Source organism: Cervus elaphus, chromosome 31 (genome assembly GCF_910594005.1).
Source record: "Cervus elaphus chromosome 31, mCerEla1.1, whole genome shotgun sequence".
Classification (NCBI taxonomy): Eukaryota; Metazoa; Chordata; class Mammalia; order Artiodactyla; family Cervidae; genus Cervus; species Cervus elaphus.
The window spans coordinates 21544639-21565334 of record NC_057845.1 but is presented as its reverse complement, the minus strand read 5'-3'; the positions used below and the strand labels follow the sequence as shown (position 1 = coordinate 21565334).

Below are 20696 nucleotides of genomic sequence, written 5' to 3'. Positions count from 1 at the left end.
ACCCCATGGATTGTAGCCCGCCAGACTCCTCTGACGGTGGAGGCAAGAATACTGGAGTGGGTTGCCATTTCCTACTCCAGGGGATCCTCCCAGCTAGAGATCAAACCTGAATCTCCTATACTGGCAAGGAGGTTCTTTACCACTGAACCACCAAGGAAGCACCCTAAATTAAGCCGTGAACTTATACCAATAAATGTATTTTAAAAAAAATAAGCATACTAATCACATTTAAGAGTAAACAACTTTACTTGTACAAAACATAATTAGAAATTTTGTTTATAATGGCACAGGTCACTGGAAAGCTAGATATATATATGTATATATATATCATATAAATTACATTTTATCATTTTTATATATTACATGTCTGCTGATAATATTGATGTTATACTACTGTTAAGTCTATTAGATATTTATATATTTCACATACTATACTGACATGGATATAACTTTACATATAAAACTCATACAGGTTATTCTGTAACATCTCATGGAAAACGTGAATGAACTTTTTGGCCAAACCAATATTATATTCAACACACTGTTAAGTACATCTGACTTTTGCCTCTTTAAATTTTGTGTAGAAAAGATACTTTATTTTACAAAATTTAAGTATTAACAGAACAGTATTCCAAAGCTAGATTGTGCTTTTAAGAAGTTTCTCGCTAAGTTTTTACAAGTCTCTGTGTAGGGGTATGTTGTGTGTGTGAGTGTATGTTTCACATTGAGCTTAGATTTGGAATTAACAGTGTGGATCAGACAGTTTTAGCATAACCAAGTGTGAAGAGAAAATTAATGAGTGATGCAATTTGATCCATCAGTGTTCGCTGAGCACTTGCTATGCACTAGGTAATCTTCTAAGTGGTAGAGGTATAGTAGTGAACACAAGTTCCAACAAGTATGACTTTTACATTCTAGTGGTAATGGTGGGGCAGAAGGAAGGCAGGCATTAAACCAACAAGCAAAAAAAAAAAAAAAACATACTGTTTTTAATAGTGTCAAATAACGTGAAGAAAAATAACATTGGGTGGGAGGTTAAAAGGAGAATATATCTTCTCTTTTATGCCGGGGAAGGCTTTTTTGTGTTGGTAGCATCTGAGGAGAGACTTGGAAAAGTGAAGCAGTATGCTCACCATGAGTTATCTGGGAAGAACCTCGCAGGCCAAAGGAAGAGCCAAAATCAAGATCCCCAGGAGGGAAGACTGTTTTGGGAGAGCACTTTCTCCAAAGAGAGTACGTGTATTTGAGGGATGCAAACCCACTCCAGTATTCTTGCCTGGAGAATCCCATGGACGGAGAAGCACAGTGGGCTACAGTCCACGGGGTCACAAAGAGTCGGACACGACTGAGCGACTTAACTAACTAACTAACTAACACATCTAATGTGGTGGGGCCAAATCATGAAAGCTCCTGTTGGCGTGTTAAGAATATTGGATTTTTTTTTTTTCTATGTCACATGGGAAGCCATTCTGATCAGAAATGTGAATTGATATATTTTTCAGAATGTGCTTTGTTCTGTAAAGAATAGCCTGAGAGAAATGTGGGAAGTCATTTAAGCACTTTTAAGTACTTTGAAAGAGCGAACTTATATCTCCTGGGATATCTTAAACAGAATGACTTGAATACAATGATGTTTAATTTATATTTTATTTTTGTATTTATAACAATAGAATAATATGTTTACATCTTTTAAAGCAATATTGGCATATACTGAGTTCTATATTAAACCTATTATCTTAATCCCTTTTTCATCATTATCACTGGCATGACCAAAAGGCGTAATAGATGCCCTTAGGGAAAATCATAGTACCCTCAAATGCTTTTACAAGTATGATCCTCTATTCCTTGCTAAAATCAAGTGTAAAGAATTTTGGAGTGTACTTACCACATAGAATTGTTTAAGAATAATATGTGTAATAACTAATACTTTATTCTTCTGAACTTACCTCATAAATTATAAATAAGCCTAATTTTTAAAAATAACAGCTAAGATAAACCTGCTTACATTATTTACACCTTAAAAATTGAGTCCCAATCAAACTTATCCCTACTCATTCATGTGAAAATTTTGTCTGAAAGCCTAAATATGTACATCCATTCCAAGTTGACTTTTTTGAGCACTCGTTGATCCTTACATACAACTATCTTTGGTGTAGTGATGATTTGTATATTTTTCCACTATTAAGCCTAGATTGATGTAGACCACACACACACACACACGTTCACAACTTGAATAACATTAACTGTACTGGATCTATGACAGCATATGGAGAGAAGCATATTATGAAAAGTAGTATTTTTTTCTTCTTTGGTTTATTCTTTGGTTTCCTGAGGACCACTTTTTTAACAAAAGGTACACAGATCACTTTTTTGTGGTTTTAAAATTTTTGTGTGTAATTTTTGTTTGTTTGTTTTGTTCTTTGTGCTTTGTTTGGATTTTTTGTTTGTTTTAGCCTGGCAGAATGATGAATAGTGTTAATTGTAACTTGGGTTTCAAATACTCTTTGATATTTTAAGACATACACCTTTGATATTGTAACAAACAAACAAAAGCAGATCATTAAGCCAAATGGACAAATGCTGATACAGATAAAATGTTGCAGTTTTCTGAACTAGGTCTGGTAACCTAGTTTACATACTTTAGGAATTTAAGTATATTTACCTGTCTAGGGCTTTCCAGGTGGCGCTAGTGGTAAAGAACCTGCCTGTCAACTCTGGTTAGATGTAAGAGATATGGGTTCGATCCCTGGGTTGGGAAGATTCCCTGGAGGAGAGTACATCAACCCACTCCAGTGTTCTTGCCTGGAGAATCCCATGGACAGAAGAGCCTGGCAGGCTGAAGTCCTTAGGGTCGCACAAAGTCAGACATGACTGAAACAACTTAACATGTGAGGTGTGTAAATAAACTGTGTAACTTCAATATAGCCCACATTTTGTACGTTAAACTAGAAGAAAAATAATGGGACAAATAATATCATAAAAGATATTAGCAATGCTCAAAATAGAACATGACTCTGTGAGTATTTGTCTTTTAGTAAACATTTCCAGTTTCATTATATGTAAATTTGCATATCTAAGACTAAATCTGAAATATTCTAACAGTGAAATTCAGTCTGATCTCAGCTAACTTACATATGATTAACTAATAAAAGTTGACACTGAGCTCATTTTGTATTTTAAATATAAAACATATGTTGTACAAGTTAAATTGACATATGTCAAACACCTTCAAAATATATGTATCAATATTTACATAATATTCTTTCATAAATCTTTATGGAATGATCTTAAAATTAAATCACTGGTCTTCAGAAAGTTAATATGACAATATCCAAACAGAATTGAGATCTCAGACTTAAAACATAAGTTCCGGTCTATTTGCCTTTGGCTCAGCACCAAAGTGCCTCCTGAAAGATGTCACCATAGAAAGCTGTTTGTACAGCCTTTCATTCTGCTCCCAAGCGGGTGTACATAGCTCAGCTGAGGTCTGGAAGCTGTTCATCTGTGCAAGCAGAGACAAGGCTTTTGCTTTTCTTGCTAATAGTATGGTTTGCCATCATTTAACCTCTAGATCTGGCCCTGGAAGGGAGTTTGGTCAACAGTGCTCTGTCTGGGGAGAAAACGGGAAGCGTAGGGAGTAGGGAAGGGATTGAGAGAAAGAAGGAAAGGCTCAAGTGAGCCCCAGCTGGGAGAAAAGAACTAACTTCTTGGCCAGGAAGCAATACCCATCCTGTGCTGTGTGTCTGCATGCATTCTAAGTCACTTTGGTCCTGTCTGACTCTTTGTGACCCTGTCCATGGGATTTTGCAGGAAAGAATACTGGAGTGGCTTGCCGTGCCCTCCTCCAGGGGATCTTCTGAACCCAGGATCAAACCCATGTCTCTTGTGTCTCTTGCATTGACAGGCGACTTCTTTACCACAAGCCCCACCTGGGAAGCCCAGGTGTGCATATGTAGTGTTTAAACATAAGATGCTTTTCACACTGTGTAATACCTAAATGCAAACTGACTCTAGTATTCTGGACAACCATAGGAACCAACTTTAAAAAGAAAACTAAAAAATATTTGCCTTTGTCAGAATCTTCTAGACACCCCAGTTTGGTCTTCAAACTGGCCCCTTCCTCAGGAATTTTCAAGGATATGTATATCCAGTCTTTTCACTATGTTTTCAACTCAGTCACTCAGTCATGTCTGACTTTTTGTGACCACATGGACTGCAGCACTAGTTGTTTAAAGTCTAACTCCTAAATCCCATATATATGTGTTAGTATGCTGTAATGTTCTTTATCTTTCTGGCTTACTTCACTCTGTATAATGGGCTCCAGTTTCACCCATCTCATTAGAACTGATTCAAGTGAATTCTTTTTAATGGCTGAGTAATATTCCATGGTGTATATGTACCACAGCTTCCTTATCCATTCGTCTGCTGATGGGCATCTAGGTTGCTTCCATGTCCTGGCTATTATAAACAGTGCTGTGATGAACATTGGGGTGTACGTGTCTCTTTCAGATCTGGTTTCCTTGGTGTGTATGCCCAGGAGTGGGATTGCTGGGTCATATGGCAGTTCTAATAAAAATAAATGAAAAAAAAAAAAAGTCTAACTCCTAGGAGATGCAGCCTTACCCTGCTAGGAAGCAAGGAAGCAGTCTAGAGTAAAGAATTGAGTGAGTGGAAGTCGATCAGTCATGTCCGACTCTCGACCCCGTGAACGTCCGCCCATGTAGTCCATGGGATTCTCCAAGCAAGAATACTGGAGTGGGTAGCCATTCCCTTCTCCAGAGGATGTTCCTGACCCAGGGATGAAACCTGCCTCTCCCTCATCGTGGGAAGATTCTATACTGCCTAAGCCACCGGGGAAGCCCAGTCTACAGCAAGGCTCCATGCCAAGTGCTCCATTGGGCAGGCCCTTCTGAGAACTGTCTGATCCCATTCAGAAAACATAAAATAGTTGGCAGTCAGCATTAGAAACTTGTGTGAAAACTTGACAGAATGATTTTGTGTCCATTGCAAATAATAGCATATGCATGTTTTAATATTTTATAATTTAATTTTTCTAGTTATTCATTTTTATTTTTTCAAGACTATTTGAGGAAACCAATCGTCTGGCTTTCACAGAGTTACTTAGAGAAGCACTTTCAGTTTAACATAGACCCTTATTATAGGACAAGTCTGAACAATAGTAAAGCCTATTCTATTCTAGTCCCTTGAAATATCAGGGCTAAAAGGAGGCTGCATAATGTTATCCCCAAAGGACTTTATCTTTTGATTAATAAACTTCTTTCTTTCTTTGGGTAATTGTTTAATATTTATGTGAAAACATTCTGAATGCAAGCAGTCATGTTTAAACACTCAATAGAATGTCAATAGAACGGCATTTATAAAATCCTATTATCACTTTAAACCCATTTTCTTCTCACTGTCATTGTTTAACTTCATAGTATGGTATTTACATAAGATGCTCTTCAAGTATTTATTATCAAAAAAAAAAAAACCAATAAATATGAATCTATCAACCCAATATGTAATTTATCATGAAACTATTGAGTTTCTGTATTTAAAAATTATACACACATATAGCCTTTGATAGAGAAAAAAGAGAAAACTCTCCTTAAAAACTAGAAGAATGAAATGAGTTATTGACAGCTATGCTAACAAGGTACCCTGTTTTAGTAACCACTTGTCTATTTTCAAACACCAGTAGAAATCGTTCAAAATAGCTGCTTATTACAGCAAGGCATAAGCGATATGCAAACAAGACTGCTTTTAATCTTGAAAAGCAAGCATAACGAAATTTCAGCATAGACGTCAATAGAGAAAAATATTCTCTGTTTTGCCGCTAAGTCATTGCTCCCTGTAGTAAGCCCAGCAATTCACAAAACCTTCACACAAAGAGTCATTGTATGCTGTACATGTGGCAAGCTGGCAGTTGCTTCATAAAATTGTATTATTAAATTGCCGTTACTGCCATCTAGTGGAAAGAAAAAATCCATGTCACTATGTCACTAGTTAAATCCTAAAGTTCTAGGGGGAAAGGGAAAGGCACCATTTGGATTTGTATATATCCTAAGAAGTAAAACAGCAAACTGGAAGACACAATTGTGAATATTGCAACATAATAGACACATATTAACTGAATAAGTTAGAGATTTAAGGAAAGAAAAAAAAATGGTGAGAAGGGATGCATATATCTGTAAGATTCATCTTGGAGCCAATTTAAACATAAAATGTTATATCTCACTGGATGCAGTGAGATGATCTGAACCAGGGCATCTTTATTACTTGTACACTTATTTTCTCTTTTTGCATAGGCTCATTAAGTCTTAAAAATTGAAAAAGAAAAGAGATTTGTTCTTCTCAAACTTTCAGTTACCAAGAAAGTATCTGGAAATCTTGTTATAATGTTACAACGCAGATTCAGACTCAGACATTAAAAAAAAAGGGGGAAAAAAAAATTAAAAAACTAAGAGGATGACATCGAGTCCCATCACTCCATGGCAAATAGAAGGGTAAAAATTGGAAGCAGTGACAGATTTTATTTTCTTGGGCTCCAAAATCTCTGTGGATGCTAACTGCAGCCATGGAATTAGAAGAGGCTTACTCCAGGTCAAGTAGCAACAGTGAGAACCAGACCTGGAACAACAAACTGGTTCCAAATTGGGAAAGGAGTACATCAAATCTGTATACTGTCACCTTGGTTATTTAACTTATGTGCAGAGTACATCATTTGAAATGCCGGGGTGGATGAAGAACAAACTGGAATCAAGATTGCTAGGAGAAGTATCAATAACCTCATATTTGCAGATGACACCACCCTTATGGCAGAAAGCAAAGAGGAGCTAAAGAGCCTCTTGATGAAAATGAAAAAAGAGAGTGAAAAAGCTGGCTTAAAACTAAACATTCACAAAATGAAGATCATGGCATCCAGTCCCATCACTTCAAGGCAAATAAGAAAGCTGAGAGCTGAAGAATTGATGTGTTTGAACTGTGGTGTTGGAGTAGACTTTTGAGAGTCCCTTGGACTGCAAGGAGATCAAACCAGTCAGTCCTAAAGGAAATCAACCCTAAATATTCTTTGGAAGGATTAATTGTGAAGCTAAAGCTCCAGTATTTTGGTCACTCAATGTGAAGAACCAACTCATTGGAAAAGACCCTGATGCTGGGAAAGATTGAAGGCAGGAGGAGAAGGGGGTGACAGAGGATAAGATGATTGGATGGCATCACTGACTCAATGGATATGTAAAATAAAAAGCAGTCATACTAGCATCCCATGTTTCTCATAAGGAATAAATGAGTTAAAAATAATCTCATCATGAGCTGTAGGATATTGCCCTTTTTATAGATTAAAGACAAAATCCAGAATTTTTTATGCATGCATGCATGTGTGCATTCTCAGGTGCTTAGTCATGTCAGACTCTTCGCGACCCCATGGACTGTAGCTTGTCAGGCTCCTCTGTTCATGGAATTTTCTAAGCAAGAATATTTCCTCCTCCAGGTGACTTTCCTGACCTGGGGATCGAATCAGCATTTCCTGCGTTGGCAGGCAGTTTCTTTGCCACTGAACCACCTGGAAGACCCCACAGTTTTATATAGTTAAAAATAAATGTTGCTTATCTATTTTATGTATAGTAGTTTGTATCTGTTAGTCATATATTACCCCTCCCATCCTTTGGTAACAATAAACTACTTTTCTATGTCTGTGAGTCTGTTGTGTATATAGCAAGATTAGCAACAAGGATTTACTATATAGCAAGGGGAAGTATTGCAGCCATAAAATTAAAAGATGCTTACTCCTTGGAAGGAAAGTTATGACCAACCTAGATAACATATTAAAAAGCAGATAAGAGTAGACTGCCATGCCCTCCTCCAGGGGATCTTCCCAACCCAGGGATCGAACCCAGGTTTCCTGCATGGCAGGTGGATTCTTCAATTAAAAAAACACAAAAAAACAAAATGTGTAAATTATTTAACATAGTATCTAGCACCTAGTAGCCAATAAATGTTAGTGTCACTGTATCGCAGAGTATATTTATGGACGTTTGATTGTATTCACACCTTAAAAAGTTTCATACAATGAAAAAGAGAATTTTGAGACTTCTATAAAGGAAACCTTATATAAATTTGTAAAAGGTGTCACCTTTAGGTTTCATCCAAGGATAACATAAATATGAAATTTGTGAATTATTCTGTAAAAAAATCCCGTTGGTTATGGGAAACAAAAAGAATTGCTCTAGATAAAGAAACATTGGGATTATTTACTTTGGTCTCTTTGTATTACCTGAAATGAAGTCTAGAATGAAAGGTAATGCATTTATTTTTAGACCAGTTTAGATTCACAGAAAAATGAAAGGAAGGTATAGAATTTTCCCATATGCCTCCTGCCTTCACGTGTGTATAGCCTCCCTCGTTTCCAGTACCTCCATCAGAGTGGTACATTTGTTGTGAAGCCTACATTGTCACATCATTAAAAAAAACAAAGCCCATAGTTTATATTAGTGTCTGCTGGTAGTGCTGTGCATTCTGTGGGTTTGGACAAACATATGATGACATTAATCCACCATTATGGTATCACGCAGAATCATTTCACTGCTCTAAAAATCCTCTGAAAATCCACATATTCAGTCCTCCCTGTCTCTTAACTCCCAGCAATCACTGATCTCTTTCCTTTCTGCATAGTTTTGCCTTCTCCAGAATGTCATATATGCAGTTGGAGTCATACAGTATGTGGCCTTTTTAGATGGGCCTCTTACATATACATCTTACAAATATACATCTAAGTTTCTTCCATTTTTTTCATGACTTGATTATGATTTCTTTTTAGCACTGAATAATAATCTATTGGCTGGATGTACCATAGTTTACTTATCGGATAATGCATTTTTATTCAGCATCAAATTCACATCATGAAGCATGAATGCATAAAGTGTGAGGACATTAAAAAGACAAAGATTTAATATTTAAATTTAATCATTATAAATCTATTGTGTAGAAAATAGGCTATGATGATGCCTATTATTTTCTAAATTATTAGAGAAAAACATATTTTATGTATCTGAATTCTCAGTCATGTTTTTCTTATGCTGTAAATATTTTACATGATTTAATAAGATGTTAGACTCCTTAGTTGTATGCTGAGTTATATCAATATGTGATAAATAATTCATATTTATAAAGTTTTATCCCAAAAATAAGATTTTAGCATTGTGATTGGGTAAAAGGATAGTAACTTTCATCCATTTAGATGAAAAACAGTTCTACTTTCTTTTGAACAAGTTTAATGTCACTGCTTATATGAGTAGAGATTTCCTAATTCCAACCCTCAGGTTTTATGATTGCCTGAAGTTTGTTTATTTTGGCTTTTATAAAATACTATTGGTAAACCACAGAGAAGCATGTAAAGAAGTAAATAAACTTTTGAACTGTCAGAGCAAGATATTATTAACTTAAATTGATGCTAATAAGTATTGATTTATAAATGCTATTAAATGGGAGAGAACGTATTTTATTTTCTTTCTGAAAATTTCTCCTTTCTCTAGAATTTGAAAATTTGAAATATTTTCAACCTTTTAATGTATACAAAAGATGAATTATAAACCAGTTTTAAAATGAAAGTATTTTCTATTACCATGGAGTTTGAAGACTAATGTTCTAAGCTGCAAAGACAGTGGCATGAAGAATTGAAGCCAGTGTAATTTATTCAGGGTGAGCCATCTAATACACTTAAAGGATTAAATCATTAGATGATATTTATTGGATGATGAAATTCAAGTGGATGTTATATAAAGAGATCAGGGAATTACTGAATTCTGTCCCATGAAGATGCAAAACCAATGTTCTGTTGTAGCAAATAAGTAAATAAACAACATATTCTGCATACATACACAAAAGAATTGAAAGCAGGAATTTGAACAGGTATTTGTTTGTCTATGTTTACAGCAGTGTTATTCACAATAGCTAAAAGTGGAAACAGCCCGAACATTCATTGATGAATGTCTGGAAAAACATGTATTTATGCATATACTGGAATAGACTTAGAAAGGAATAAAACTCTGATATGTATTATGGATGACATGTAGCAAGGATGATCCTGGGTCAGGAAGATCCCCTGCAGAAGGGATAAGTTACCCATTCTAGGATTCATGGGCTTCCCTGGTGGATCAGACCAAGAAAGAATCCATCTGCAATGCGGGAGACCTGGGTTCAATCCTTGGGTTGGGAAGATCCCCTGGAGGGCATGGCAACCCACTGCAGTATTCTTGCTTGAAGAATCTTCAGCAATGGTCCTTCCAATGACTATTTAGGGTTAATTTCCTTTAGGATTGACTGGTTTGATCTCTTGGCAGTCCAAGGGACTTTTAAGTGTCTTCTCCAGCACCACAATTGGAAAGCATCAATTCTTTGGAGCTCAGCCTCCTTATTTCATAGGCTAGGTGAAATAAGCCAAACACAGAAGGACAGATATTGTATGATTCAGATTGTTTGAGGTATCTAAGGTAGTCAAATATACAAATAAAGACAGAAAGTAAAATGGTGGTTACTAATGGCTGGAGGAATGAGGAAGTGGGGAGTTACTGTTTATTGGTTAGAGTTTCAGTTTGGGACTATGAAAAAGGCCTGGAGATATACAGGCTATGTGATGGTTGTACAACAATGTGAATGTACTTAATGCCACTGAACTGTATACTTAAAATGACAAATTTTATGAAATTATGTTTCTTTTAGTACAATAAAAAAATCAAGAAAAGGCTAATAAATTCCCAGGCATTATACTGTATATGAAATACTTTAGGAATCATACAATTAATCAAAAAAAGAAATATGATTAGTCTGTTGTCATACCTGTACTCCTTATTTGAGTGGGAATTTAAGTTTGTCACATCTTAAATTTTTTTAAAGAAAGTGGTTTGGTGAGTTACTGAGTCTGATACAATAAAGAATTATAGTGAATATAATCACACACAAAAAGAAATGTTGAAAGTAAGGTAAGTAAGCATCTATGTGTCCCCTCAGGCAATGTTAATTAGCACTCAGAGTCCTGATATCCTCTTTATAAAACTGGCCATTGTGGGGATTACAAGGAGAATTAAAAGCACCTATCATCCTCTTAAATACAGAGCAAGCTCTCAGTGATGGGTGGTTATTATTAATTTTTCTCTATCGTGATTGTTGTTGCTGGAGCTTTCAAGATGTAGAGTTATAAATTTGATATAAATAACAAAAAGTTCAAGTAAACACTGTACTATAAATATGTGGAGTATGAAGTCATAAAATAAAATAGATTAGAAATAAGGGCAAATGCTAGGGGGCTTCCTTCTGCCCCCCTAGTACTACCAGAGAAAGAATAATAATCATCACCATCATCATAAAACCAAAGGAGTCTATACAAGCATTTTCAGTTCACTAAACACTTTTATATATGGCTTCATTTCACCTTCACATCAACCCATCCAAAATTCCTGTGACACAATTTTTAAAAACCCTAAAACAGAGATTGTGATTGATGAAGTCACAATGCAATGACACAGATTTCAAATCCAGTCCCTTCCTTCATGCCATGTTGCACATCGAAGAGTTAGGTGTGGATCGAGTATAGGACATCCTGTGTTTTCATCATATTGGATTCTTACTCCATGAGTTTACTCAAGTGAACAGTGGTGACAAAGAATACTTTAATTCAAAACTTACAGTTTCTTCCATCAGAAATTCTTGGACATAGGTTTAAATCAATTGATAGTCCTATTTTTCTTTGGCATCCTCAGTTCTGACATTCCTAAGGGGCAAATATTCTATATTTCTGTAGAAATTCAGATAGAATAATTCTTATTTCTAAATAATAAAGAGTATCAGTAATAAAGCTGGTAGCAAAAACTGAACTGCAAACCTCTTTCAGTGTACCATGGAGAGACATAACCATGCTTACACAAATTTTTTATAATCTCCTTTTAAAATTTTTTCTATGCATATATATTTTCCTCATACAAATTTGTTTAGGCAGTTCATTCATTGCCTATCTTCCTATTCTAATTGCCTAAATTTCAGTAGACTTTCTTTTATTTCTACTTAGCAACATTTTGCTTTGTGGAAGTGCAGGCAGATAATCACTATCATGGCTCCTTCTAAAATTATCCATGTTTGTTTGGTCAGTGCTCTCGGGTAAAATTATGATCATCAGCATTATTTCACTTTAGAAACAGATTGGTTTGGTTTTATGTGGGAACATTGTACAACTGAATTGCTGTGTTAATACACATGCTAGTGAATGATGGTTTAAAGACCATTTTTATTGTATAAAATTTATTATATTTTATTTTTGTACTTCTTTATAGGATTAGAGGGCTTCTCAGTTAGTGCTGTTGATAAGGAACCCTCCTACCAATGCAGGAGACATAAGAGATGCGGGTTCAATCCCTGGGTCGGGAAGATTCCCTGGAGGAGAACACGGCAATTCACTCCAGTATTCTTGCCTGAAGAGTCACATGGTCAGAGGAGCCTGGCGGGCTACAGTCCATGGGGTCATAAAGGGTTGGGCGTGACTGAAGCAGCTTAGCACACACGCACACACAGGGTTAGATTTTTAAAGTGTTGGTGTATAGAGGGCATGGCTGTTGTTTTGTTAATATGCCACTTTAAAGTGTATTATTCCCACCAAATAAATGGCCCCTTTGCTCTCTAAAAAGACCTGTGCAAAACCCAAATGACTTAACTTGCTTTTAGAGTGCTATATTTTCTAGATAGATGGTGTAAAAAAACCTACATGTGTATAGCAAACTTGTTTTAGGTAACAAATCAAGAGACCAGCAAAAGTGGGTTGCCTAAGAAAGCTGTATAGTTAACTAAAAATTGAACAAAAACTGCCTGTGAAATTTAGAATACATTTAAAGCAGCTGTATCAACCATCTATGTAGCTGATGCAGGTAAGGAAAAGGATGAGCTCAGGGAAAGGGATCAAAACACTGGAGAAGCATAAATTGTCAAAGTAAGCAACACTTCCATAAATTTGACAATAATTAAGACTAGGATCTAAGGAACTATGAAATGGATAAGAGTCATAAAAAGAAATTTTAAAGTGACATACATTGAATCTATAGACTGCTTTGGGTAGAATAGCCATTTTGACAATATTGATTCTTCCAATCCATGAACACGGTATGTTTCTCCATCTGTTTGTGTCCTCTTTGATTTCTTTCATCAGTGTTTTATAGTTTTCTATGTATAGGTCCTTTGTTTCTTCAGGTAGATATACTCCTAAGTATTTTATTCTTTTTGTTGCAATGGTGAATGGTATTGTTTCCTTAATTTCTCTTTCTGTTTTTTCATTGTTAGTATATAGGAATGCAAGGGATTTCTGTGTGTTAATTTTTTTTTTTAATTTTTTTATTAGTTGGAGGCTAATTACTTCACAACATTTCAGTGGGTTTTGTCATACATTGATATGAATCAGCCATAGATTTACACTTATTCCCCATCCCGATCCCCCCTCCCATCTCCCTCTCCACCCGATTCCTCTGGGTCTTCCCAGTGCACCAGGCCAGAGCACTTGTCTCATGCATCCCACCTGGGCTGGTGATCTGTTTCACCATAGATAGTATACATGCTGTTCTTTTGAAACATCCCACCCTCACCTTCTCCCACAGAGTTCAAAAGTCTGTTCTGTATTTCTGTGTCTCTTTTTCTGTTTTGCATATAGGGTTATCGTTACCATCTTTCTAAATTCCATATATATGTGTTAGTATGCTGTAATGTTCTTTATCTTTCTGGCTTACTTCACTCTGTATAAGGGGCTCCAGTTTCATCCATCTCATTAGGACTGGTTCAAATGAATTCTTTTTGACGGCTGAGTAAAATTCCATGGTGTATATGTACCACAGCTTCCTTATCCATTCATCTGCTGATGGGCATCTAGGTTGCTTCCATGTCCTGGCTATTATAAACAGTGCTGCGATGAACATTGGGGTGCATGTGTCTCTTTCAGATCTGGTTTCCTCAGTGTGTATGCCCAGAAGTGGTATTGCTGGGTCATATGGCAGTTCTATTTCCAGTTTTTTAAGGAATCTCCACACTGTTTTCCATAGTGGCTGTACTAGTTTGCATTCCCACCAACAGTGTAAGAGGGTTCCCTTTTCTCCACAGCCTCTCCAGCATTTATTGCTTGTAGACTTTTGGATAGCAGCCATCCTGACTGGTGTGTAATGGTACCTCATTGTGGTTTTGATTTGCATTTCTCTAATAATGAGTGATGTTGAGCACCTTTTCATGTGTTTGTTAGCCATCTGTATGTCTTCTTTGGAGAAATGTCTGTTTAGTTCTCTGGCCCATTTTTTGATTGGGTCATTTATTTTTCTGGAATTGAGCTGCAGGAGTTGCTTGTATATTTTTGAGATTAATCCTTTGTCTGTTTCTTCATTTGCTATTATTTTCTCCCAATCTGAGGGCTGTCTTTTCACCTTACTTATAGTTTCTTTTGTAGTGCAAAAGCTTTTAAGTTTCATTAGATCCCATTTGTTTAGTTTTGCTTTTATTTCCAATATTCTGGGAGGTGGGTCATAGAGGATCTTGCTGTGATTTATGTCGGAGAGTGTTTTGCCTATGTTCTCCTCTAGGAGTTTTATAGTTTCTGGTCTTACATTTAGATCTTTAATCCATTTTGAGTTTATTTTTGTGTATGGTGTTAGAAAGTGTTCTAGTTTCATTCTTTTGCAAGTGGTTGACCAGTTTTCCCAGCACCACTTGTTAAAGAGGTTGTCTTTTTTCCATTGTATATCCTTGCCTCCTTTGTCAAAGATAAGGTGTCCATAGGTTCGTGGATTTATCTCTGGGCTTTCTATTCTGTTCCATTGGTCTATATTTCTGTCTTTGTGCCAGTACCACACTGTCTTGATGACTGTGGCTTTGTAGTAGAGTCTGAAGTCAGGCAGGTTGATTCCTCCAGTTCCATTCTTCTTTTTCAAGATTACTTTGGCTATTCGAGGTTTTTTGTATTTCCATACAAATTGTGAAATTCTTTGGTCTAGTTCTGTGAAAAATACCGTTGGTAGCTTGATAGGGATTGCATTGAATCTATAGATTGCTTTGGGTAGAATAGCCATTTTGACAATATTGATTCTTCCAATCCATGAACACGGTATGTTTCTCCATCTGTTTGTGTCCTCTTTGATTTCTTTCATCAGTGTTTTATAGTTTTCTATGTATAGGTCTTTTGTTTCTTTAGGTAGATATACTCCTAAGTATTTTATTCTTTTTGTTGCAATGGTGAATGGTATTGTTTCCTTAATTTCTCTTTCTGTTTTTTCATTGTTAGTATATAGGAATGCAAGGGATTTCTGTGTGTTAATTTTATATCCTGCAACTTTACTATATTCATTGATTAGCTCTAGTAATTTCCTGGTAGAGTCTTTAGGGTTTTCTATATAGAGGATCATGTCATCTGCAAACAGTGAGAGTTTCACTTCTTCTTTTCCTATCTGGATTCCTTTTACTTCTTTTTCTGCTCTGATTGCTGTGGCCAGAACTTCCAAAACTATGTTGAATAGTAGTGGTGAGAGTGGGCACCCTTGTCTTGTTCCTGATTTCAGGGGAAATGCCTTCAATTTTTCACCATTGAGGGTGATGCTTGCTGTGGGTTTGTCATATATAGCTTTTATTATGTTGAGGTATGTTCCTTCTATTCCTGCTTTTTGGAGAGTTTTAATCATAAATGAGTGTTGAATTTTGTCAAAGGCTTTCTCTGCATCTATTGAGATAATCATATGGTTTTTATTTTTCAATTTGTTAATGTGGTGTATTACATTGATTGATTTGCGGATATTAAAGAATCCTTGCATTCCTGGGATAAAGCCCACTTGGTCATGGTGTATGATTTTTTTTATATGTTGTTGGATTCTGTTTGCTAGAATTTTGTTAAGGATTTTTGCATCTATGTTCATCCCTAATGAAACTTAAAAGCTTTTGCACTACAAAGGAAACTATAAGTAAGGTGAAAAGACAGCCCTCAGATTGGGAGAAAATAATAGCAAAGGAAGAAACAGACAAAGGATTAATCTCAAAAATATACAAGCAACTCCTGCAGCTCAATTCCAGAAAAATAAATGACCCAATCAAAAAATGGGCCAAAGAACTAAACAGACATTTCTTCAAAGAAGACATACAGATGGCTAACAAACACATGAAAAGATGCTCCACATCACTCATTATTAGAGAAATGCAAATCAAAACCACAATGAGGTACCATTACACGCCAGTCAGGATGGCTGCTATCCAAAAGTCTACAAGCAATAGATGCTGGAGAGGGTGTGGAGAAAAGGGAACCCTCTGATACTGTTGGTGGGAATGCAAACTAGTACAGCCGCTATGGAAAACAGTGTGGAGATTTCTTAAAAAACTGGAAATAGAACTGCCATATGACCCAGCAATACCACTTCTGGGCATACACACTGAGTAAACCAGATCTGAAAGAGACACGTGCACCCCACGTGTACCCCAATGTTCATCGCAGCACTGTTTATAATAGCCAGGACATGGAAGCAACCTAGATGCCCATCAGCAGATGAATGGATAAGGAAGCTGTGGTACATATACACCATGGAATATTACTCAGCCATTAAAAAGAATTCATTTGAATCAGTCCTAATGAGATGGATGAAACTGGAGCCCATTATACAGAGTGAAGTAAGCCAGAAAGATAAAGAACATTACAGCATACTAACACATATATATGGAATTTAGAAAGATGGTAACGATAACCCTATATGCAAAACAGAAAAAGAGACACAGAAATACAGAACAGACTTTTGAACTCTGTGGGAGAATGTGAGGGTGGGATATTTCAAAAGAACAACATGTATACTATCTATGGTGAAACAGATCACCAGCCCAGGTTGGCTGCATGAGACAAGTGCTCGGGCCTGGTGCACTGGGAAGACCCAGAGGAATCGGGTGGAGAGGGAGGTGGGAGGGGGGATCGGGATTGGGAATACATGTAAATCCATGGCTGATTCATATCAATGTATGACAAAACCCACTGGAAAAAAAAATAATAATAAAAAAAAAAAAAGAAAGTGACATACATTGACATTAAATTCTACTAATGTTTATAAGTCATGGGATATTTTTTATCCTCAGCTTCAAACAGTTTATATGATGTAATAAGACATGACTGTCAAGTGATATAGTACAAGTCAGTATACAAGTCATACGGATCAAGAATAAATGCTACAGGAAGTCATATAGAAGAAAGGGTACCTCTGACTTTGGTCTAGAGATTTATGAGGATATTAGCAGCTGATATTGATAAGTGTTTCCTCGTTTTGATCTAATTTTATCCTCACAACACTTTGAGATAAGTTGTTGTTGTCAGGAAGACAGTGTGTATGGTGGTTACAGTCTTGGAGCCAGAATGTCTAGGATTGAATCCCAGCCACTTACTGTTGTGGCTTTTGGTAATGCATTTAACTCTCTATGTTTCAGTTCTCTCATAGAAAATAAATAATGACAGTATCAATCTCATAGAGTTGTTGTAAAGACTAAATGTGTTAAGAGATGGAAAGTACTTAGAACTGGTATTGGTGTTAGTAGTAGTAGTTCCATTTTTGTGATTAAAAAATTAAAGTTTGAACCATTTAGTTCATATACTTAAGTTATGCAGGCAGTAAATGGAGGAGCCAGGGGCTAAAGTCCAGCCCTGCTCTCTTGTGAATCTGAGTTCTTTGATTTTAACCACTTTGATACTTCAGACTTTAAGCATGGAAAGAATGAGTCAAAGATAAGAATTTTGATCATGGCTGACTGGAATCATTAGTGAAATAGAGCAGAGACTAAGAAAGGTTTTTTCTTGCTATTATTATTTTTGGAAGCAGGAAAGGTTCAATTTGAGATGTCTTGAATTGGAACTGGTGCTGAGGCATTCAGGGTGAAATGCTGTGACTGTTAGCGAGAAATCCTGGACTAGACTCATGATTGAGCAGGAGTGGGAGTTAAGATTAGGGAGACACACATGCGTAGAGTTAACAGTGAATGCTGTGAAAGTAGATAAGATTGGCAAGGAGAGGATATTTAAAAAGCAAAAAATAAAAAAGGATGCCCAACATCAGAATTCATTGACTTAGGATTCAAAGGTAAAAGTTGACAGTGTCCATCTGGAGAAAAGGACAGTGTCCATCTGTTTTCATGGAAGAACAAATCCAAGAATTTCAATAAAGATAGAATCAGACCTCCCAACTATGCAGGTGGAAGTGAAAAGAAGACAAGTACCAGTCATCAAGCCCGGGTCTCCTGTGTTGCAGGCGGGTTCTTTACCATCTGAGCCACGGGGGAAGCCCGTGTGAGCAGAAAGGAAAGGCATTCCCAGTGCATTGATCCTGAAATTGCTCAGGAGGTTCAGGCCACGAGGTTTTGAAGAGTCTGACATATTTTTGTTTTATTTTGTTTGGGGAGAGGAGACGTGGCGTGGGCAGGGAAGTGTGTTTAGAGCACTCAAATAAATTAAGTTCTTCTTTATTTTGGTCCTTCCTAGGACTGATTGCCATGTATTTTCCTGTGGTTATCTTGAGCCATGTCAGAGTTATCTGGAACTGTGGTGTGCTATTCTGGAGTTATCACATTTCTCCTCTCGTAAACCATACTTTCTTGGAAATACTAGAGATATCGAAGCAGAGGAACATGAGCAGAGAGCTTTATAACCCACACTTTCATGCTAGTCTAATGTGACTTTTCAACTTGAACTTGATTAAAGTTAAATATAATGTCTAATTCAGCTTCTCAGTTGTATTCTACACATTTCAAATGTTTAATAACTAAATGAGGCTTTTGACTGTTCCAGTTGTGTGAAAAATTATAAAATATTTCCATCATTCCAGAGAGTTCTGTTGGACAGTGTTGCTTTAGACAGTGTATGTCTTAAACTTCTGATTTTCAGACAATCTGGCAGTCATAAGACTGGCTTTTACACTTTGAAGATTTTCAGCTTACATAAATAACAGTAATAAACAATAATTACCAAAAACAAATTTTTTCTCCACGTTTTTACTAATGGGTCTTGTCATCTATGATCAAAGTATATCTTCATCTCACTCGTTTCATATGTAAAATTTTAACTCTCAAGAAAAACTTCCTGTTTTGTATTATAGCTAGATGATCACATACCAATATCTTGAGTAGTCTATCAGTGTGGTAACAGGGGCTTCCTTGATAACTCAAATGTTAAAAAGCTGCCTGTAATGCAGGAGGCACAGGAGACATGGATTTGATCTCTGGATCAGGAAGATTCCCCTGGAGGAGGAAATGACAACTCACTCCAGTATTCTTGCCAGGGAAATCCCATGGACAGAGAAGCCTGGTAGGCTACAGTCCACGGGATCACAAAGATGATGTATTTAAAAGCTAATTTGTATCTCAGAAATAAAATGACTATTAAGGAGTATAAGATTTTTTTCTTAGTGTATGATTAACTTGAAAATTATAAATTTGGATTATATAATTACTGTGTTTGATTCCATTTGAAAATGTAGACATCAGCTAGAACTTTCATGAGATGCATATGCTTTTTCTTATTTAATAAATTTTGATATACATAGAGGAGGAATAAATTTAGCTTGTCAATATATCATTCAAAAAATGATTTTGATTAACACTGTGAGAAATATCTCATAACTATTAAAACCTTGCAGTTAGAATTGCACTAAAGGCATGCCATCTGCAGATAATTGGTGCTTAATTTTACAAATATACAGAATATTACCAATATTTTACTACTCAACCATAACTTGTTGGCCTTCATAACTTTTGCTAGGATACTTACTGTTTAATACAAAGGTCAAACAATGTTTTTGTGTGGATTTTTAGGAACCTGAAAAATATTTAGTACTAAGGTGCTTTTCTATGCTGCAATGGATGTTGACAATTTGATTTCTTGTTCCTCTGACTTTTTTAAACCCAGCTTGTACATCTGGAAGTTCTTGGTTCACATATTGTTGAAGCCTAGTTTGAAGGATTTTGAGCATTACCTTGCTATCATGTGAAATGAGAGCAGTTGTATGGTCGTTTGAACATTCTTTGGCATTGCCCTTCTTTGGGATTGGAATGAAAACTGGCGTTTTCCAGTCTTGTGGCCACTGCTGAGGTTTCCAAATTTGCTGGCATATTGAATAAATAGCTCAACTGGAATTCCATCACCTCCACTAGCTTTGTTTGTAATAATGCTTCCTAAGGCCCACTTGACTTCACATTCCAGGATGTCTGGCTCTAGGTGAGTGACCACACCATTTGTGGTTATCCAGGTCATCAAGACCTTATTTGTAGAGTTCTTCTGTGTATTCTTACCACCTCTTCTTAATCTCTTATGTTTCTGTTAGGTCCTTGCTGCTTCTGTCCTTTATTGAGCCCATCTTTGCATGAAATGTTCCCTTGGTACCTCTGATTTTCTTGAAGAGATCTCTAGTTAATTTCCCATTCTATTGTTTTCCTCTATTTCTTTGCATTATTCACTGAAGAAGGCTCTCTTATCTCCCCTTGCTATTCTCTGAAACTCTCCATTCAGCTGGACATATCTATCCCTTTCTCCTTTGCCTTTTGCTTCTCTTCTTTTCTCAGCTATTTGTCAGGCCTACCCAGACAACCGTGTCGCCTTCTTGCATTTCTTTTTCTTTGGGATGGTTTTGATTACCGCCTCCTGGACAATGTTATGAACTTCTCTGTCCATAGTTCTT

General features: G+C 36.4%; 1 protein-coding gene across 8 annotated transcripts in view; it reads left to right on the top strand.

Annotated features, from left to right (window-relative positions):
* The window catches only part of LOC122687327, a 716827-nt gene that overhangs the window by 350561 nt on the left and 345570 nt on the right, over nt 1-20696 (top strand). Inside the window, exon 4 of one of the 8 annotated variants that reach the window (XR_006339112.1) lies at nt 7493-7748. The exons of the other annotated variants lie outside the window; for them this stretch is intronic. The gene's annotated coding sequence lies outside the window, so the exon portion shown is untranslated. Of the gene's footprint in view, nt 1-7492; nt 7749-20696 lie in introns of those variants that run through there. 8 annotated transcript variants of the gene reach the window in all.